Below are 23,057 nucleotides of genomic sequence, written 5' to 3' on the forward strand. Positions count from 1 at the left end.
CAGGAGCTTTCAGAATAATAATTAATTCTACAACTATATCAAATGTATTCATCCAATCCTTCAAGCATCGTTTGATCCAAGGTGATAAACAGTCAAAAATGAGACACAAGAAAAATTAATCTTTTTTCAAACAATTAAACTTAGCCTGTACAGGGATCGAACCTGTGACCTTGGCGTTATTAGCACCACGCTCTAAACATCTGAGCTAACAGGCCGGTCTGCACAAATTCCTGGAAGTCCAGCATATGAAGAAGTGCTAATGATAGTTAACCTGGGAGATTTGGAAAGCTTAATTTCGGAGGTTTACCATGAAGTTATAAATATATAATATCAACATGAAGAAACTAATATGACTTTAGAAAAATTACAATACAAAAGAGATTTTCATACTTAGTGTTAGAACTTAGAGCCATTAATGTTTTTTCCATGTGTTTTAGCAATAAATAACAATTCATCACCTATATGCAATTGATTCATCTAATCATTGTGTCAGCTTCCCCTCGAAGGAAATATAGACATACAAATGATACTGAAGAAAATACATCTATTTTCAACATTAAAGGAGCATCAAGTATTGACTTAGAGACTGATTGAAAGTATGTTCTTGGCATTGTTAACTTTATGCTCTAAAGACTAAACTAATAGGCTCAATAAATATATAGCATACTATTGAAGAAATAGCAGATGATGAAGTGCTACCGATTGTTAACCCGGGATAGTTGGAAAGCTTATATTCAGCTGTTTACATTCATACTATCTTTATATTTCATCAACAAGACAAAACAAAAATGACCTCAATAAATTGCAATAAATAAGACATTTAGTTACTTGGTGTTAGAACTTAGAACCATTAATAGATATTCCAGGAGCTTTCAGAATATTAATTAATTCTACAACTATATCAAATGCATTCATCCAATCCTTCAAGCAGCGTTTGATCCAAGTTGATAAACAGTCAAAAATGAGACACAAGAAAAATTAATCTTTTTTCAAACAATTAAACTTGGCCTGTACAGGGATCGAACCTGTGACCTTGGCGTTATTAGCACCACGCTCTAACCATCTGAGCAAACAGGCCGTTTTGCACAAATTCCTGGAAGTCCAGCATATGAAGAAGTGCTAATGATAGTTAACCCGGGAGATTTGGAAAGCTTAATTTCAGAGGTGTACCATGAAGTTATAAATATAAATTATCAACATGAAGAAACTAATAGGACTTTAGAAAAATTACAATACAAAAGAGATTTTCATACTTAGTGTTAGAACTTAGAACCATTAATGTTTTTTCCATGTGTTTTAGCAATAAATAACAATTCATCACCTATATGCAATTGATTCATCTAATCATTCTATCAGCTTCCCCTCGAAGGAAATATAGACATACAAATGATACTGAAGAAAATACATCTATTTTCAACATTAAAGGAGCATCAAGTATTGACTTAGAGACTGATTGAAAGTATGTTCTTGGCATTGTTAACTTTATGCTCTAAAGACTAAACTAATAGGCTCAATAAATATATAGCATACTATTGAAGAAATAGCAGATGATGAAGTGCTACCGATTGTTAACCCGGGATAGTTGGAAAGCTTATATTCAGCTGTTTACATTCATACTATCTTTATATTTCATCAACAAGACAAAACAAAAATGACCTCAATAAATTGCAATAAATAAGAGATTTAGTTACTTGGCGTTAGAACTTAGAGCCATTAATAGATATTTCAGGAGCTTTCAGAATAATAATTAATTCTACAACTATATCAAATGTATTCATCCAATCCTTCAAGCAGCGTTTGATCCAAGGTGATAAACAGTCAAAAATGAGACACAAGAAAAATTTATCTTTTTACAAACAATTAAACTTGGCCTGTACAGGGATCGAACCTGTGACCTTGGCGTTATTAGCACCACGCTCTAACCATCTGAGCTAACAGGCCATTTTGCACAAATTACTGGAAGTCCAGCATATGAAGAAGTGCTAATGATAGTTAACCCGGGAGATTTGGAAAGCTTAATTTCGGAGGTTTACCATGAAGTTATAAATATATAATATCAACATGAAGAAACTAATATGACTTTAGAAAAATTACAATACAAAAGAGATTTTTATACTTAGTGTTAGAACTTAGAGCCATTAATGTTTTTTCCATGTGTTTTAGCAATAAATAACAATTCATCACCTATATGCAATTGATTCATCTAATCTTTGTGTCAGCTTCCCCTCGAAGGAAATATAGACATACAAATGATACTGAAGAAAACACATCTATTTTCAACATTAAAGGAGCATCAAGTATTGGCTTAGAGACTGATTGAAAGTATGTTCTTGGCATTGTTAACTTTATGCTCTAAAGACTAAACTAATAGGCTCACTAAATATATAGCATACTATTGAAGAAATAGCAGATGATGAAGTGCTACCGATTGTTAACCCGGGATAGTTGGAAAGCTTATATTCAGCTGTTTACATTCATACTATCTTTATATTTCATCAACAAGACAAAACAAAAATGACCTCAATAAATTGCAATAAATAAGAGATTTAGTTACTTGGCGTTAGAACTTAGAACCCTTAATAGATATTCCAGGAGCTTTCAGAATAATAATTAATTCTACAACTATATCAAATGCATTCATCCAATCCTTCAAGCAGCGTTTGATCCAAGGTGATAAACAGTCAAAAATGAGACACAAGAAAAATTAATCTTTTTTCAAACAATTAAACTTGGCCTGTACAGGGATCGAACCTGTGACCTTGGCGTTATTAGCACCACGCTCTAACCATCTGAGCTAACAGGCCATTTTGCACAAATTCCTGGAAGTCCAGCATATGAAGAAGTGCTAATGATAGTTAACCCGGGAGATTTGGAAAGCTTAATTTCAGAGGTGTACCATGAAGTTATAAATATAAATTATCAACATGAAGAAACTAATATGACTTTAGAAAAATTACAATACAAAAGAGATTTTCATACTTAGTGTTAGAACTTAGAACCATTAATGTTTTTTCCATGTGTTTTAGCAATAAATAACAATTCATCACCTATATGCAATTGATTCATCTAATCATTCTATCAGCTTCCCCTCAAAGGAAATATAGACATACACATTATACAGAAGAAAATACATCTATTTTCAACATTAAAGGAGCATCACTTATTGGCTTGGAGACTGATTGAAAGTATGTCCTTGGCATTTTTAACTTTATGCTCTAAAGACTTAACTAATAGGCTCACTAAATATATAGCATACTATTGAAGAAATAGCAGATGATGAAGTGCTACTGATTGTTAACCCAGGATAGTTGGAAAGCTTATATTCAGCTGTTTACATTCATACTATCTTTATATTTCATCAACAAGACAAAACAAAAATGACCTCAATAAATTGCAATAAATAGGAGATTTAGTTACTTGGCGTTAGAACTTAGAACCAATTATAGATATTCCAGGAGCTTTCAGAATGATAATTAATTCTACAACTATATCAAATGTATTCATCCAATCCTTCAAGTAGCTTTTGATCCAAGGTGATAAACAGTCAAAAATGAGACACAAGAAAAATGTATCTTTTTACAAACAATTAAACTTGGCCTGTACAGGGATCGGACCTGTGACCTTGGCGTTATTAGCACCACGCTCTAACCATCTGAGCTAACAGGCCATTTTGCACAAATTCCTGGAAGTCCAGCATATGAAGAAGTGCTAATGATAGTTAACCCGGGAGATTTGGAAAGCTTCATTTCAGAGGTGTACCATGAAGTTATAAATATAAATTATCAACATGAAGAAACTAATATGACTTTAGAAAAATTACAATACAAAAGAGATCTTCATACTTAGTGTTAGAACTTAGAACCATTAATGTTTTTTCCATGTGTTTTAGCAATAAATAACAATTCATCACCTATATGCAATTGATTCATCTAAACATTCTATCAGCTTCCCCTCAAAGGAAATATAGACATACACATTATACAGAAGAAAATACATCTATTTTCAACATTAAAGGAGCATCAAGTATTGGCTTGGAGACTGATTGAAAGTATGTCCTTGGCATTTTTAACTTTATGCTCTACAGACTAAACTAATAGGCTCAATAAATACATAGCATACTATTGAAGAAATAGCAGATGATGAAGTGCTACCGATTGTTAACCCGGGATAGTTGGAAAGCTTATATTCAGCTGTTTACATTCATACTATCTTTATATTTCATCAACAAGACAAAACAAAAATGACCTTAATAAATTGCAATAAATAAGAGATTTAGTTATTTGGCGTTAGAACTTAGAACCATTAATAGATATTCCAGGAGCTTTCAGAATAATAATTAATTCTACAACTATATCAAATGCATTCATCCAATCCTTCAAGCAGCGTTTGATCCAAGGTGATAAACAGTCAAAAATGAGACACAAGAAAAATTAATCTTTTTTTAAACAATTAAACTTGGCTTGTACAGGGATCGAGCCTGTGACCTTGGCGTTATTAGTACCACGCTCTAACCATCTGAGCTAACAGGCCATTTTGCACAAATTGCTGGAAGTCCAGCATATGAAGAAGTGCTAATGATAGTTAACCCGGGAGATTTGGAAAGCTTAACTTCAGAGGTTTACCATGAAGTTATAAATATATAATATCAACATGAAGAAACTTATATGACTTTAAAAAAATTACAATACAAAAGAGATTTTCATACTTAGTGTTAGAACTTAGAACCATTAATGTTTTTTCCATGTGTTTTAGCAATAAATAACAATTCATCACCTATATGCAATTGACTCATTTAATCATTCTATCAGCTTCCCCTCAAAGGAAATATAGAGATACACATGATACAGAAGAAAATACATCTATTTTCAACATTAAAGGAGCATCAAGTATCGGCTTGGAGACTGATTGAAAGTATGTCCCTGGCATTTTTTACTTTATGCTCTAAAGACTAAACTAATAGGCTCACTAAATATATAGCATACTATTGAAGAAATAGCAGATGATGAAGTGCTACTGATTGTTAACCCGGGATAGTTGGAAAGCTTATATTCAGCTGTTTAAATTCATACTATCTTTATATTTCATCAACAAGACAAAACAAAAATGACCTCAATAAATTGCAATAAATAAGAGATTTAGCTACTTGGCGTTAGAACTTAGAACCATTAATAGATATTCCAGGAGCTTTCAGAATAATAATTAATTCTACAATTATATCACATGTATTCATCCAATCCTTCAAGCAGAATTTGATCCAAGGTGATAAACAGTCAAAAATGAGACACAAGAAAAATTAATCTTTTTTCAAACAATTAAACTTGGCCTGTACAGGGATCGAACCTGTGACCTTGGCGTTATTAGCACCACGCTCTAACCATCTGAGCTAACAGGCCATTTTGCACAAATTCCTGGAAGTCCAGCATATGAAGAAGTGCTAATGATAGTTAACCCGGGAGATTTGGAAAGCTTAATTTCGGAGGTGTACCATGAAGTTATAAATATAAATTATCAACATGAAGAAACTAATATGACTTTAGAAAAATTACAATACAAAAGAGATTTTCATACTTAGTGTTAGAACTTAGAACCATTAATGTTTTTTCCATGTGTTTTGGCAATAAATAACAATTCATCACCTATATGCAATTGATTCATCTAATCATTCTATCAGCTTCCCCTCAAAGGAAATATAGACATACACATTATACAGAAGAAAATACATCTATTTTCAACATTAAAGGAGCATCACTTATTGGCTTGGAGACTGATTGAAAGTATGTCCTTGGCATTTTTAACTTTATGCTCTAAAGACTAAACTAATAGGCTCACTAAATATATAGCATACTATTGAAGAAACAGCAGATGATGAAGTGCTACTGATTGTTAACCCGGGATAGTTGGAAAGCTTATATTCAGCTGTTTACATTCTTACTATCTTTATATTTCATCAACAAGACAAAACAAAAATGACCTCAATAAATTGCAATAAATAAGAGATTTAGTTACTTGGCGTTAGAACTTAGAACCAATTATAGATATTCCAGGAGCTTTCAGAATGATAATTAATTCTACAACTATACCAAATGTATTCATCCAATCCTTCAAGTAGCTTTTGATCCAAGGTGATAAACAGTCAAAAATGAGACACAAGAAAAATGTATCTTTTTACAAACAATTAAACTTGACCTGTACAGGGATCGGACCTGTGACCTTGGCGTTATTAGCACCACGCTCTAACCATCTGAGCTAACAGGCCATTTTGCACAAATTCCTGGAAGTACAGCATATGAAGAAGTGCTAATGATAGTTAACCCGGGAGATTTGGAAAGCTTCATTTCAGAGGTGTACCATGAAGTTATAAATATAAATTATCAACATGAAGAAACTAATATGACTTTAGAAAAATTACAATACAAAAGAGATTTTCATACTTAGTGTTAGAACTTAGAACCATTAATGTTTTTTCCATGTGTTTTAGCAATAAATAACAATTCATCACCTATATGCAATTGATTCATCTAAACATTCTATCAGCTTCCCCTCAAAGGAAATATAGACATACACATTATACAGAAGAAAATACATCTATTTTCAACATTAAAGGAGCATCAAGTATTGGCTTTGAGACTGATTGAAAGTATGTCCTTGGCATTTTTAACTTTATGCTCTACAGACTAAACTAATAGGCTCAATAAATACATAGCATACTATTGAAGAAATAGCAGATGATGAAGTGCTACCGGTTGTTAACCAGGGATAGTTGGAAAGCTTATATTCAGCTGTTTACATTCATACTATCTTTATATTTCATCAACAAGACAAAACAAAAATGACCTCAATAAATTGCAATAAATAAGAGATTTAGTTACTTGGCGTTAGAACTTAGAGCCATTAATAGATATTTCAGGAGCTTTCAGAATGATAATTAATTCTACAACTATATCAAATGTATTCATCCAATCCTTCAAGTAGCTTTTGATCCAAGGTGATAAACAGTCAAAAATGAGACACAAGAAAAATGTATCTTTTTACAAACAATTAAACTTGGCCTGTACAGGGATCGGACCTGTGACCTTGGCGTTATTAGCACCACGCTCTAACCATCTGAGCTAACTGGCCATTTTGCACAAATTCCTGGAAGTCCAGCATATGAAGAAGTGCTAATGATAGTTAACCCGGGAGATTTGGAAAGCTTCATTTCAGAGGTGTACCATGAAGTTATAAATATAAATTATCAACATGAAGAAACTAATATGACTTTAGAAAAATTACAATACAAAAGAGATTTTCATACTTAGTGTTAGAACTTAGAACCATTAATGTTTTTTCCATGTGTTTTAGCAATAAATAACAATTCATCACCTATATGCAATTGATTCATCTAAACATTCTATCAGCTTCCCCTCAAAGGAAATATAGACATACACATTATACAGAAGAAAATACATCTATTTTCAACATTAAAGGAGCATCAAGTATTGGCTTGGAGACTGATTGAAAGTATGTCCTTGGCATTTTTAACTTTATGCTCTACAGACTAAACTAATAGGCTCAATAAATACATAGCATACTATTGAAGAAATAGCAGATGATGAAGTGCTACCGATTGTTAACCCGGGATAGTTGGAAAGCTTATATTCAGCTGTTTACATTCATACTATCTTTATATTTCATCAACAAGACAAAACAAAAATGACCTCAATAAATTGCAATAAATAAGAGATTTAGTTACTTGGCGTTAGAACTTAGAACCATTAATAGATATTCCAGGAGCTTTCAGAATAATAATTAATTCTACAACTATATCAAATGCATTCATCCAATCCTTCAAGCAGCGTTTGATCCAAGGTGATAAACAGTCAAAAATGAGACACAAGAAAAATTTATCTTTTTTCAAACAATTAAACTTGGCCTGTACAGGGATCGAGCCTGTGACCTTGGCGTTATTAGCACCACGCTCTAACCATCTGAGCTAACAGGCCATTTTGCACAAATTCCTGGAAGTCCAGCATATGAAGAAGTGCTAATGATAGTTAACCCGGGAGATTTGGAAAGCTTAATTTCGGAGGTGTACCATGAAGTTATAAATATTAATTATCAACATGAAGAAACTAATATGACTTTAGAAAAATTACAATACAAAAGAGATTTTCATACTTAGTGTTAGAACTTAGAACCATTAATGTTTTTTCCATGTGTTTTAGCAATAAATATCAATTCATCACTTATATGCAATTGATTCATCTAATCATTCTATCAGCTTCCCCTCGAAGGAAATATAGACATACACATCATACAGAAGAAAATACATCTATTTTCAACATTAAAGGAGCATCACTTATTGGCTTGGAGACTGATTGAAAGTATGTCCTTGGCATTTTTAACTTTATGCTCTAAAGACTAAACTAATAGGCTCACTAAATATATAGCATACTATTGAAGAAATAGCAGATGATGAAGTGCTACTGATTGTTAACCTGGGATAGTTGGAAAGCTTATATTCAGCTGTTTAAATTCATACTATCTTTATATTTCATCAACAAGACAAAACAAAAATGACCTCAATAAATTGCAATAAATAAGAGATTTAGCTACTTGGCGTTAGAACTTAGAACCATTAATAGATATTCCAGGAGCTTTCAGAATAATAATTAATTCTACAATTATATCACATGTATTCATCCAATCCTTCAAGCAGAATTTGATCCAAGGTGATAAACAGTCAAAAATGAGACACAAGAAAAATTAATCTTTTTTCAAACAATTAAACTTGGCCTGTACAGGGATCGAACCTGTGACCTTGGCGTTATTAGCACCACGCTCTAACCATCTGAGCTAACAGGCCATTTTGCACAAATTCCTGGAAGTCCAGCATATGAAGAAGTGCTAATGATAGTTAACCCGGGAGATTTGGAAAGCTTAATTTCGGAGGTGTACCATGAAGTTATAAATATAAATTATCAACATGAAGAAACTAATATGACTTTAGAAAAATTACAATACAAAAGAGATTTTCATACTTAGTGTTAGAACTTAGAACCATTAATGTTTTTTCCATGTGTTTTAGCAATAAATAACAATTCATCACCTATATGCAATTGATTCATCTAATCATTCTATCAGCTTCCCCTCAAAGGAAATATAGACATACACATTATACAGAAGAAAATACATCTATTTTCAACATTAAAGGAGCATCACTTATTGGCTTGGAGACTGATTGAAAGTATGTCCTTGGCATTTTTAACTTTATGCTCTAAAGACTAAACTAATAGGCTCACTAAATATATAGCATACTATTGAAGAAACAGCAGATGATGAAGTGCTACTGATTGTTAACCCGGGATAGTTGGAAAGCTTATATTCAGCTGTTTACATTCATACTATCTTTATATTTCATCAACAAGACAAAACAAAAATGACCTCAATAAATTGCAATAAATAAGAGATTTAGTTACTTGGCGTTAGAACTTAGAACCAATTATAGATATTCCAGGAGCTTTCAGAATGATAATTAATTCTACAACTATATCAAATGTATTTATCCAATCCTTCAAGTAGCTTTTGATCCAAGGTGATAAACAGTCAAAAATGAGACACAAGAAAAATGTATCTTTTTACAAACAATTAAACTTGACCTGTACAGGGATCGGACCTGTGACCTTGGCGTTATTAGCACCACGCTCTAACCATCTGAGCTAACAGGCCATTTTGCACAAATTCCTGGAAGTACAGCATATGAAGAAGTGCTAATGATAGTTAACCCGGGAGATTTGGAAAGCTTCATTTCAGAGGTGTACCATGAAGTTATAAATATAAATTATCAACATGAAGAAACTAATATGACTTTAGAAAAATTACAATACAAAAGAGATTTTCATACTTAGTGTTAGAACTTAGAACCATTAATGTTTTTTCCATGTGTTTTAGCAATAAATAACAATTCATCACCTATATGCAATTGATTCATCTAAACATTCTATCAGCTTCCCCTCAAAGGAAATATAGACATACACATTATACAGAAGAAAATACATCTATTTTCAACATTAAAGGAGCATCAAGTATTGGCTTGGAGACTGATTGAAAGTATGTCCTTGGCATTTTTAACTTTATGCTCTACAGACTAAACTAATAGGCTCAATAAATACATAGCATACTATTGAAGAAATAGCAGATGATGAAGTGCTACCGATTGTTAACCAGGGATAGTTGGAAAGCTTATATTCAGCTGTTTACATTCATACTATCTTTATATTTCATCAACAAGACAAAACAAAAATGACCTCAATAAATTGCAATAAATAAGAGATTTAGTTACTTGGCGTTAGAACTTAGAGCCATTAATAGATATTTCAGGAGCTTTCAGAATGATAATTAATTCTACAACTATATCAAATGTATTCATCCAATCCTTCAAGTAGCTTTTGATCCAAGGTGATAAACAGTCAAAAATGAGACACAAGAAAAATGTATCTTTTTACAAACAATTAAACTTGGCCTGTACAGGGATCGGACCTGTGACCTTGGCGTTATTAGCACCACGCTCTAACCATCTGAGCTAACAGGCCATTTTGCACAAATTCCTGGAAGTCCAGCATATGAAGAAGTGCTAATGATAGTTAACCCGGGAGATTTGGAAAGCTTCATTTCAGAGGTGTACCATGAAGTTATAAATATAAATTATCAACATGAAGAAACTAATATGACTTTAGAAAAATTACAATACAAAAGAGATTTTCATACTTAGTGTTAGAACTTAGAACCATTAATGTTTTTTCCATGTGTTTTAGCAATAAATAACAATTCATCACCTATATGCAATTGATTCATCTAAACATTCTATCAGCTTCCCCTCAAAGGAAATATAGACATACACATTATACAGAAGAAAATACATCTATTTTCAACATTAAAGGAGCATCAAGTATTGGCTTGGAGACTGATTGAAAGTATGTCCTTGGCATTTTTTACTTTATGCTCTACAGACTAAACTAATAGGCTCAATAAATACATAGCATACTATTGAAGAAATAGCAGATGATGAAGTGCTACCGATTGTTAACCCGGGATAGTTGGAAAGCTTATATTCAGCTGTTTACATTCATACTATCTTTATATTTCATCAACAAGACAAAACAAAAATGACCTCAATAAATTGCAATAAATAAGAGATTTAGTTACTTGGCGTTAGAACTTAGAACCATTAATAGATATTCCAGGAGCTTTCAGAATAATAATTAATTCTACAACTATATCAAATGCATTCATCCAATCCTTCAAGCAGCGTTTGATCCAAGGTGATAAACAGTCAAAAATGAGACACAAGAAAAATTAATCTTTTTTCAAACAATTAAACTTGGCCTGTACAGGGATCGAGCCTGTGACCTTGGCGTTATTAGCACCACGCTCTAACCATCTGAGCTAACAGGCCATTTTGCCCAAATTCCTGGAAGTCCAGCATATGAAGAAGTGCTAATGATAGTTAACCCGGGAGATTTGGAAAGCTTAATTTCTGAGGTGTACCATGAAGTTATAAATATAAATTATCAACATGAAGAAACTAATTTGACTTTAGAAAAATTACAATACAAAAGAGATTTTCATACTTAGTGTTAGAACTTAGAACCATTAATGTTTTTTCCATGTGTTTTAGCAATAAATAACAATTCATCACCTATATGCAATTGATTTATCTAATCATTCTATCAGCTTCCCCTCAAAGGAAATATAGACATACACATTATACAGAAGAAAATACATCTATTTTCAACATTAAAGGAGCATCACTTATTGGCTTGGAGACTGATTGAAAGTATGTCCTTGGCATTTTTAACTTAATGCTCTAAAGACTAAACTAATAGGCTCACTAAATATATAGCATACTATTGAAGAAATAGCAGATGATGAAGTGCTACCGATTGTTAACCCGGGATAGTTGGAAAGCTTATATTCAGCTGTTTACATTCATACTATCTTTATATTTCATCAACAAGACAAAACAAAAATGACCTCAATAAATTGCAATAAATAAGAGATTTAGTTACTTGGCGTTAGAACTTAGAACCATTAATAGATATTTCAGGAGCTTTCAGAATAATAATTAATTCTACAACTATATCAAATGTATTCATCCAATCCTTCAAGCAGCATTTGATCCAAGGTGATAAACAGTCAAAAATGAGACACAAGAAACATCTATCTTTTTACAAACAATTAAACTTGGCCTGTACAGGGATCGAACCTGTGCCCTTGGCATTATTAGCACCACGCTCTAACCATCTGAGCTAACAGGCCATTTTGCACAGATTACTGGAAGTCCAGCATATGAAGAAGTGCTAATGATAGTTAACCCGGGAGATTTGGAAAGCTTAACTTCAGAGGTTTACCATGAAGTTATAAATATATAATATCAACATGAAGAAACTTATATGACTTTAAAAAAATTACAATACAAAAGAGATTTTCATACTTAGTGTTAGAACTTAGAACTATTAATGTTTTTTCCATGTGTTTTAGCAATAAATAACAATTCATCACCTATATGCAATTGATTCATTTAATCATTCTATCAGCTTCCCCTCAAAGGAAATATAGAGATACACATGATACAGAAGAAAATACATCTATTTTCAACATTAAAGGAGCATCAAGTATTGGCTTGGAGACGGATTGAAAGTATGTCCTTGGCATTTTTAACTTTATGCTCTGAAGACTAAACTAATAGGCTCACTAAATATATAGCATACTATTGAAGAAATAGCAGATGATGAAGTGCTACTGATTGTTAACCCGGGATAGTTGGAAAGCTTATATTCAGCTGTTTACATTCATACTATTTTTATATTTCATCAACAAGACAAAACAAAAATGACCTCAATAAATTGCAATAAATAAGAGATTTAGTTACTTGGTGTTAGAACTTAGAACCATTAATAGATATTCCAGGAGCTTTCAGAATAATAATTAATTCTACAACTATATCAAATGTATTCATCCAATCCTTCAAGCATCGTTTGATCCAAGGTGATAAACAGTCAAAAATGAGACACAAGAAAAATTTATCTTTTTTCAAACAATTAAACTTGGCCTGTACAGGGATCGAACCTGTGACCTTGGCGTTATTAGCACCACGCTCTAACCATCTGAGTTAACAGGCCAGTCCGCACAAATTCCTGGAAGTCCAGCATATGAAGAAGTGCTAATGATAGTTAACCCGGGAGATTTGAAAAGCTTAATTTCGGAGGTTTACCATGAAGTTATAAATATATAATATCAACATGAAGAAACTAATATGACTTTAGAAAAATTACAATACAAAAGAGATTTTCATACTTAGTGTTAGAACTTAGAGCCATTAATGTTTTTTCCATGAGTTTTAGCAATAAATAACAATTCATCACCTATATGCAATTGATTCATCTAATCATTGTGTCAGCTTCCCCTCGAAGAAAATATAGACATACAAATGATACTGAAGAAAATACATCTATTTTCAACATTAAAGGAGCATCAAGTATTGGCTTAGAGACTGATTGAAAGTATGTTCTTGGCATTGTTAACTTTATGCTCTAAAGACTAAACTAATAGGCTCAATAAATATATAGCATACTATTGAAGAAATAGCAGATGATGAAGTGCTACTGATTGTTAACCCGGGATAGTTGGAAAGCTTATATTCAGCTGTTTACATTCATACTATTTTTATATTTCATCAACAAGACAAAACAAAAATGACCTCAATAAATTGAAATAAATAAGAGATTTAGTTACTTGGTGTTAGAACTTAGAACCATTAATAGATATTATAGGAGCTTTCAGAATAATAATTAATTCTACAACTATATCAAATGTATTCATCCAATCCTTCAAGCATCGTTTGATCCAAGGTGATAAACAGTCAAAAATGAGACACAAGAAAAATTAATCTTTTTTCAAACAATTAAACTTGGCCTGTACAGGGATCGAACCTGTGACCTTGGCGTTATTAGCACCACGCTCTAACCATCTGAGCTAACAGGCCGGTCTGCACAAATTCCTGGAAGTCCAGCATATGAAGAAGTGCTAATGATAGTTAACCCGGGAGATTTGAAAAGCTTAATTTCGGAGGTTTACCATGAAGTTATAAATATATAATATCAACATGAAGAAACTAATATGACTTTAGAAAAATTACAATACAAAAGAGATTTTCATACTTAGTGTTAGAACTTAGAGCCATTAATGTTTTTTCGATGAGTTTTAGCAATAAATAACAATTCATCACCTATATGCAATTGATTCATCTAATCATTGTGTCAGCTTCCCCTCGAAGGAAATATAGACATACAAATGATACTGAAGAAAATACATCTATTTTCAACATTAAAGGAGCATCAAGTATTGGCTTAGAGACTGATTGAAAGTATGTTCTTGGCATTGTTAACTTTATGCTCTAAAGACTAAACTAATAGGCTCAATAAATATATAGCATACTATTGAAGAAATAGCAGATGATGAAGTGCTACCGATTGTTAACCCGGGATAGTTGGAAAGCTTATATTCAGCTGTTTACATTCATACTATCTTTATATTTCATCAACAAGACAAAACAAAAATGACCTCAATAAATTGCAATAAATAAGAGATTTAGTTACTTGGCGTTAGAACTTAGAACCATTAATAGATATTCCAGGAGCTTTCAGAATAATAATTAATTCTACAACTATATCAAATGCATTCATCCAATCCTTCAAGCAGCGTTTGATCCAAGGTGATAAACAGTCAAAAATGAGACACAAGAAAAAGTAATCTTTTTTCAAACAATTAAACTTGGCCTGTACAGGGATCGAACCTGTGACCTTGGCGTTATTAGCACCACGCTCTAACCATCTGAGCTAACAGGCCTTTTTGCACAAATTCCTGGAAGTCCAGCATATGAAGAAGTGCTAATGATAGTTAACCCGGGAGATTTGGAAAGCTTAATTTCAGAGGTGTACCATGAAGTTATAAATATAAAATATCAACATGAAGAAACTAATATGACTTTAGAAAAATTACAATACAAAAGAGATTTTCATACTTAGTGTTAGAACTTAGAACCATTAATGTTTTTTCCATGTGTTTTAGCAATAAATAACAATTCATCACCTATATGCAATTGATTCATCTAATCATTCTATCAGCTTCCCCTCAAAGGAAATATAGACATACACATTATACAGAAGAAAATACATCTATTTTCAACATTAAAGGAGCATCACTTATTGGCTTGGAGACTGATTGAAAGTATGTCCTTGGCATTTTTAACTTTATGCTCTAAAGACTAAACTAATAGGCTCACTAAATATATAGCATACTATTGAAGAAATAGCAGATGATGAAGTGCTACTGATTGTTAACCCGGGATAGTTGGAAAGCTTATATTCAGCTGTTTACATTCATACTATCTTTATATTTCATCAACAAGACAAAACAAAAATGACCTCAATAAATTGCAATAAATAAGAGATTTAGTTACTTGGCGTTAGAACTTAGAACCAATTATAGATATTCCAGGAGCTTTCAGAATGATAATTAATTCTACAACTATATCAAATGTATTCATCCAATCCTTCAAGTAGCTTTTGTTCCAAGGTGATAAACAGTCAAAAATGAGACACAAGAAAAATGTATCTTTTTACAAACAATTAAACTTGGCCTGTACAGGGATCGGACCTGTGACCTTGGCGTTATTAGCACCACTCTCTAACCATCTGAGCTAACAGGCCATTTTGCACAAATTCCTGGAAGTCCAGCATATGAAGAAGTGCTAATGATAGTTAACCCGGGAGATTTGGAAAGCTTCATTTCAGAGGTGTACCATGAAGTTATAAATATAAATTATCAACATGAAGAAACTAATATGACTTTAGAAAAATTACAATACAAAAGAGATTTTCATACTTAGTGTTAGAACTTAGAACCATTAATGTTTTTTCCATGTGTTTTAGCAATAAATAACAATTCATCACCTATATGCAATTGATTCATCTAAACATTCTATCAGCTTCCCCTCAAAGGAAATATAGACATACACATTATACAGAAGAAAATACATCTATTTTCAACATTAAAGGAGCATCAAGTATTGGCTTGGAGACTGATTGAAAGTATGTCCTTGGCATTTTTAACTTTATGCTCTACAGACTAAACTAATAGGCTCAATAAATACATAGCATACTATTGAAGAAATAGCAGATGATGAAGTGCTACCGATTGTTAACCCGGGATAGTTGGAAAGCTTATATTCAGCTGTTTACATTCATACTACCTTTATATTTCATCAACAAGACAAAACAAAAATGACCTCAATAAATTGCAATAAATAAGAGATTTAGTTACTTGGCGTTAGAACTTAGAACCATTAATAGAAATTTCAGGAGCTTTCAGAATAATAATTAATTCTACAACTATATCAAATGTATTCATCCAATCCTTCAAGCAGCATTTGATCCAAGGTGATAAACAGTCAAAAATGAGACACAAGAAACATTTATCTTTTTACAAACAATTAAACTTGGCCTGTACAGGGATCGAACCTTTGACCTTGGCGTTATTAGCACCACGCTCTAACCATCTGAGCTAACAGGCCATTTTGCACAAATTACTGGAAGTCCAGCATATGAAGAAGTGCTAATGATAGTTAACCCGGGAGATTTGGAAAGCTTAATTTCAGAGGTTTACCATGAAGTTATAAATGTATAATATCAACATGAAGAAACTTATATGACTTTAAAAAAATTACAATACAAAAGAGATTTTCATACTTAGTGTTAGAACTTAGAACCATTAATGTTTTTTCCATGTGTTTTAGCAATAAATAACAATTCATCACCTATATGCAATTGATTCATTTAATCATTATATCAGCTTCCCCTCAAAGGCAATATAGAGATACACATGATACAGAAGAAAATACATCTATTTTCAACATTAAAGGAGCATCAAGTATTGGCTTGGAGACGGATTGAAAGTATGTCCTTGGCATTTTTAACTTTATGCTCTGAAGACTAAACTAATAGGCTCACTAAATATATAGCATACTATTGAAGAAATAGCAGATGATGAAGTGCTGCTGATTGTTAACCCGGGATAGTTGGAAAGCTTATATTCAGCTGTTTACATTCATACTATCTTTATATTTCATCAACAAGACAAAACAAAAATGACCTCAATAAATTGCAATAAATAAGAGATTTAGTTACTTGGCGTTAGAACTTAGAACCAATTATAGATATTCCAGGAGCTTTCAGAATAATAATTAATTCTACAACTATATCAAATGTATTCATCCAATCCTTCAAGCATCGTTTGATCCAAGGTGATAAACAGTCAAAAATGAGACACAAGAAAAATTAATCTTTTTTCAAACAATTAAACTTGGCCTGTACAGGGATCGAACCTGTGACCTTGGCGTTATTAGCACCACGCTCTAACCATCTGAGCTAACAGGCCATTTTGCACAAATTCCTGGAAGTCCAGCATATGAAGAAGTGCTAATGATAGTTAACCCGGGAGATTTGGAAAGCTTAATTTCGGAGGTGTACCATGAAGTTATAAATATATAATATCAACATGAAGAAACTAATATGACTTTAGAAAAATTACAATACAAAAGAGATTTTCATACTTAGTGTTAGAACTTAGAGCCATTAATGTTTTTTCCATGTGTTTTAGCAATAAATAACAATTCATCACCTATATGCAATTGATTCATCTAATCATTGTGTCAGCTTCCCCTCGAAGGAAATATAGACATACAAATGATACTGAAGAAAATATATCTATTTTCAACATTAAAGGAGCATCACTTATTGGCTTGGAGACTGATTGAAAGTATGTCCTTGGCATTTTTAACTTTATGCTCTAAAGACTAAACTAATAGGCTCACTAAATATATAGCATACTATTGAAGAAATAGCAGATGATGAAGTGCTACTGATTGTTAACCCGGGATAGTTGGAAAGCTTATATTCATCTGTTTACATTCATACTATCTTTATATTTCATCAACAAGACAAAACAAAAATGACCTCAATAAATTGCAATAAATAAGAGATTTAGTTACTTGGCGTTAGAACTTAGAACCAATTATAGATATTCCAGGAGCTTTCAGAATGATAATTAATTCTACAAATATATCAAATGTATTTATCCAATCCTTCAAGTAGCTTTTGATCCAAGGTGATAAACAGTCAAAAATGAGACACAAGAAAAATGTATCTTTTTACAAACAATTAAACTTGGCCTGTACAGGGATCGGACCTGTGACCTTGGCGTTATTAGCACCACGCTCTAACCATCTGAGCTAACAGGCCATTTTGCACAAATTCCTGGAAGTCCAGCATATGAAGAAGTGCTAATGATAGTTAACCCGGGAGATTTGGAAAGCTTCATTTCAGAGGTGTACCATGAAGTTATAAATATAAATTATCAACATGAAGAAACTAATATGACTTTAGAAAAATTACAATACAAAAGAGATTTTCATACTTAGTGTTAGAACTTAGAACCATTAATGTTTTTTCCATGTGTTTTAGCAATAAATAACAATTCATCACCTATATGCAATTGATTCATCTAAACATTCTATCAGCTTCCCCTCAAAGGAAATATAGACATACACATTATACAGAAGAAAATACATCTATTTTCAACATTAAAGGAGCATCAAGTATTGGCTTGGAGACTGATTGAAAGTATGTCCTTGGCATTTTTAACTTTATGCTCTACAGACTAAACTAATAGGCTCAATAAATACATAGCATACTATTGAAGAAATAGCAGATGATGAAGTGCTACCGATTGTTAACCCGGGATAGTTGGAAAGCTTATATTCAGCTGTTTAGATTCATACTATCTTTATATTTCATCAACAAGACAAAACAAAAATGACCTCAATAAATTGCAATAAATAGGAGATTTAGTTACTTGGCGTTAGAACTTAGAACCATTAATAGATATTTCAGGAGCTTTCAGAATAATAATTAATTCTACAACTATATCAAATGTATTCATCCAATCCTTCAAGCAGCATTTGATCCAAGGTGATAAACAGTCAAAAATGAGACACAAGAAACATTTATCTTTTTACAAACAATTAAACTTGGCCTGTACAGGGATCGAACATGTGACCTTGGCGTTATTAGCACAACGCTCTAACCATCTGAGCTAACAGGCCGGTCTGCACAAATTCCTGGAAGTCCAGCATATGAAGAAGTGCTAATGATAGTTAACCTGGGAGATTTGGAAAGCTTAATTTCGGAGGTTTACCATGAAGTTATAAATATATAATATCAACATGAAGAAACTAATATGACTTTAGAAAAATTACAATACAAAAGAGATGTTCATACTTAGTGTTAGAACTTAGAGCCATTAGTGTTTTTTCCATGTGTTTTAGCAATAAATAACAATTCATCACCTATATGCAATTGATTCATCTAATCATTGTGTCAGCTTCCCCTCGAAGGAAATATAGACATACAAATGATACTGAAGAAAATACATCTATTTTCAACATTAAAGGAGCATCAAGTATTGGCTTAGAGACTGATTGAAAGTATGTTCTTGGCATTGTTAACTTTATGCTCTAAAGACTAAACTAATAGGCTCAATAAATATATAGCATACTATTGAAGAAATAGCAGATGATGAAGTGCTACCGATTGTTAACCCGGGATAGTTGGAAAGCTTATATTCAGCTGTTTACATTCATACTATCTTTATATTTCATCAACAAGACAAAACAAAAATGACCTCAATAAATTGCAATAAATAAGAGATTTAGTTACTTGGCGTTAGAACTTAGAACCATTAATAGATATTCCAGGAGCTTTCAGAATAATAATTAATTCTACAACTATATCAAATGCATTCATCCAATCCTTCAAGCAGCGTTTGATCCAAGGTGATAAACAGTCAAAAATTAGACACAAGGAAAATTAATCTATTTTCAAACAATTAAACTTGGCCTGTACAGGGATCGAACCTGTGACCTTGGCGTTATTAGCACCACGCTCTAACCATCTGAGCTAACAGGCCGATTTGCACAAAGTCCTGGAAGTCCAGCATATGAAGAAGTGCTAATGATAGTTAACCCGGGAGATTTGGAAAGCTTAATTTCAGAGGTGTACCATGAAGTTATAAATATAAATTATCAACATGAAGAAACTAATATGACTTTAGAAAAATTACAATACAAAAGAGATTTTCATACTTAGTGTTAGAACTTAGAACCATTAATGTTTTTTCCATGTGTTTTAGCAATAAATAACAATTCATCACCTATATGCAATTGATTCATCTAATCATTCTATCAGCTTCCCCTCAAAGGAAATATAGACATACACATTATACAGAAGAAAATACATCTATTTTCAACATTAAAGGAGCATCAAGTATTGGCTTGGAGACTGATTGAAAGTATGTCCTTGGCATTTTAACTTTATGCTCTACAGACTAAACTAATAGGCTCAATAAATACATAGCATACTATTGAAGAAATAGCAGATGATGAAGTGCTACCGATTGTTAACCCGGGATAGTTGGAAAGCTTATATTCAGCTGTTTACATTCATACTATCTTTATATTTCATCAACAAGACAAAACAAAAATTACCTCAATAAATTGCAATAAATAAGAGATTTAGTTACTTGGCATTAGAACTTAGAGCCATTAATAGATATTTCAGGAGCTTTCAGAATAATAATTAATTCTACAACTATATCAAATGTATTCATCCAATCCTTCAAGCAGCGTTTGATCCAAGGTGATAAACAGTCAAAAATGAGACACAAGAAAAATTTATATTTTTACAAACAATTAAACTTGGCCTGTACAGGGATCGAACCTGTGACCTTGGCGTTATTAGCACCACGCTCTAACCATCTGAGCTAACAGGCCATTTTGCACAAATTACTGGAAGTCCAGCATATGAAGAAGTGCTAATGATAGTTAACCCGGGAGATTTGGAAAGCTTAATTTCAGAGGTTTACCATGAAGTTATAAATATATAATATCAACATGAAGAAACTTATATGACTTTAAAAAAATTACAATACAAAAGAGATTTTCATACTTAGTGTTAGAACTTAAAACCATTAATGTTTTTTCCATGTGTTTTAGCAATAAATAACAATTCATCACCTATATGCAATTGATTCATTTAATCATTCTATCAGCTTCCCCTCAAAGGCAATATAGAGATACACATGATACAGAAGAAAATACATCTATTTTCAACATTAAAGGAGCATCAAGTATTGGCTTGGAGACGGATTGAAAGTATGTCCTTGGCATTTTTAACTTTATGCTCTGAAGACTAAACTAATAGGCTCACTAAATATATAGCATACTATTGAAGAAATAGCAGATGATGAAGTGCTACTGATTGTTAACCCGGGATAGTTGGAAAGCTTATATTCAGCTGTTTACATTCATACTATTTTTATATTTCATCAACAAGACAAAACAAAAATGACCTCAATAAATTGCAATAAATAAGAGATTTAGTTACTTGGTGTTAGAACTTAGAACCATTAATAGATATTCCAGGAGCTTTCAGAATAATAATTAATTCTACAACTATATCAAATGTATTCATCCAATCCTTCAAGCATCGTTTGATCCAAGGTGATAAACAGTCAAAAATGAGACACAAGAAAAATTAATCTTTTTTCAAACAATTAAACTTGGCCTATACAGGGATCGAAACTGTGACCTTGGCGTTATTAGCACCACGCTCTAACCATCTGAGCTAACAGGCCGGTCTGCACAAATTCCTGGAAGTCCAGCATATGAAGAAGTGCTAATGATAGTTAACCTGGGAGATTTGGAAAGCTTAATTTCGGAGGTTTACCATGAAGTTATAAATATATAATATCAACATGAAGAAACTAATATGACTTTAGAAAAATTACAATACAAAAGAGATTTTCATACTTAGTGTTAGAACTTAGAGCCATTAGTGTTTTTTCCATGTGTTTTAGCAATAAATAACAATTCATCACCTATATGCAATTGATTCATCTAATCATTGTGTCAGCTTCCCCTCGAAGGAAATATAGACATACAAATGATACTGAAGAAAATACATCAATTTTCAACATTAAAGGAGCATCAATTATTGGCTTAGAGACTGATTGAAAGTATGTTCTTGGCATTGTTAACTTTATGCTCTAAAGACTAAACTAATAGGCTCAATAAATATATAGCATACTATTGAAGAAATAGCAGATGATGAAGTGCTACCGATTGTTAACCCGGGATAGTTGGAAAGCTTATATTCAGCTGTTTTCATTCATACTATCTTTATATTTCATCAACAAGACAAAACAAAAATGACCTCAATAAATTGCAATAAATAAGAGATTTAGTTACTTGGCGTTAGAACTTAGAACCATTAATAGATATTCCAGGAGCTTTCAGAATAATAATTAATTCTACAACTATATCAAATGCATTCATCCAATCCTTCAAGCAGCGTTTGATCCAAGGTGATAAACAGTCAAAAATGAGACACAAGAAAAATTAATCTTTTTTCAAACAATTAAACTTGGCCTGTACAGGGATCGAACCTGTGACCTTGGCGTTATTAGCACCACGCTCTAACCATCTGAGCTAACAGGCCATTTTGCACAAATTACTGGAAGTCCAGCATATGAAGAAGTGCTAATGATAGTTAACCCGGGAGATTTGGAAAGCTTAATTTCAGAGGTTTACCATGAAGTTATAAATATATAATATCAACATGAAGAAACTTATATGACTTTAAAAAAATTACAATACAAAAGAGATTTTTATACTTAGTGTTAGAACTTAGAACCATTAATGTTTTTTCCATGTGTTTTAGCAATAAATAACAATTCATCACCTATATGCAATTGATTCATTTAATCATTCTATCAGCTTCCCCTCAAAGGCAATATAGAGATACACATGATACAGAAGAAAATACATCTATTTTCAACATTAAAGGAGCATCAAGTATTGGCTTGGAGACGGATTGAAAGTATGTCCTTGGCATTTTTAACTT

The 23,057-nt window shown here is 32.3% G+C and overlaps 10 non-coding genes across 10 annotated transcripts; all 10 read right to left on the bottom strand.

Annotated features, from left to right (window-relative positions):
• Positions 1-1,867: 1,867 nt before the first annotated feature.
• TRNAI-AAU (transfer RNA isoleucine (anticodon AAU)) lies at positions 1,868-1,941 on the bottom strand. The gene has a single exon. It is a non-coding gene; the product is annotated as a tRNA-Ile (tRNA).
• Positions 1,942-2,730: 789 nt separating this feature from the next.
• On the bottom strand, positions 2,731-2,804 carry TRNAI-AAU (transfer RNA isoleucine (anticodon AAU)). The gene has a single exon. It is a non-coding gene; the product is annotated as a tRNA-Ile (tRNA).
• Positions 2,805-5,319: 2,515 nt separating this feature from the next.
• Positions 5,320-5,393, bottom strand: TRNAI-AAU (transfer RNA isoleucine (anticodon AAU)). The gene has a single exon. It is a non-coding gene; the product is annotated as a tRNA-Ile (tRNA).
• Positions 5,394-8,771: 3,378 nt separating this feature from the next.
• TRNAI-AAU (transfer RNA isoleucine (anticodon AAU)) lies at positions 8,772-8,845 on the bottom strand. The gene has a single exon. It is a non-coding gene; the product is annotated as a tRNA-Ile (tRNA).
• Positions 8,846-13,949: 5,104 nt separating this feature from the next.
• Positions 13,950-14,023, bottom strand: TRNAI-AAU (transfer RNA isoleucine (anticodon AAU)). The gene has a single exon. It is a non-coding gene; the product is annotated as a tRNA-Ile (tRNA).
• Positions 14,024-14,812: 789 nt separating this feature from the next.
• On the bottom strand, positions 14,813-14,886 carry TRNAI-AAU (transfer RNA isoleucine (anticodon AAU)). The gene has a single exon. It is a non-coding gene; the product is annotated as a tRNA-Ile (tRNA).
• A 2,515-nt stretch (positions 14,887-17,401) lies between these two features.
• On the bottom strand, positions 17,402-17,475 carry TRNAI-AAU (transfer RNA isoleucine (anticodon AAU)). Its single transcript has one exon. It is a non-coding gene; the product is annotated as a tRNA-Ile (tRNA).
• A 2,515-nt stretch (positions 17,476-19,990) lies between these two features.
• TRNAI-AAU (transfer RNA isoleucine (anticodon AAU)) lies at positions 19,991-20,064 on the bottom strand. The gene has a single exon. It is a non-coding gene; the product is annotated as a tRNA-Ile (tRNA).
• A 788-nt stretch (positions 20,065-20,852) lies between these two features.
• TRNAI-AAU (transfer RNA isoleucine (anticodon AAU)) lies at positions 20,853-20,926 on the bottom strand. Its single transcript has one exon. It is a non-coding gene; the product is annotated as a tRNA-Ile (tRNA).
• Positions 20,927-22,578: 1,652 nt separating this feature from the next.
• On the bottom strand, positions 22,579-22,652 carry TRNAI-AAU (transfer RNA isoleucine (anticodon AAU)). The gene has a single exon. It is a non-coding gene; the product is annotated as a tRNA-Ile (tRNA).
• Between the last annotated feature and the right edge of the window lie 405 nt (positions 22,653-23,057).

This window comes from Lissotriton vulgaris, chromosome 4_1 (assembly GCF_964263255.1).
Source record: "Lissotriton vulgaris chromosome 4_1, aLisVul1.2, whole genome shotgun sequence".
Taxonomy (NCBI): domain Eukaryota; kingdom Metazoa; phylum Chordata; class Amphibia; order Caudata; family Salamandridae; genus Lissotriton; species Lissotriton vulgaris.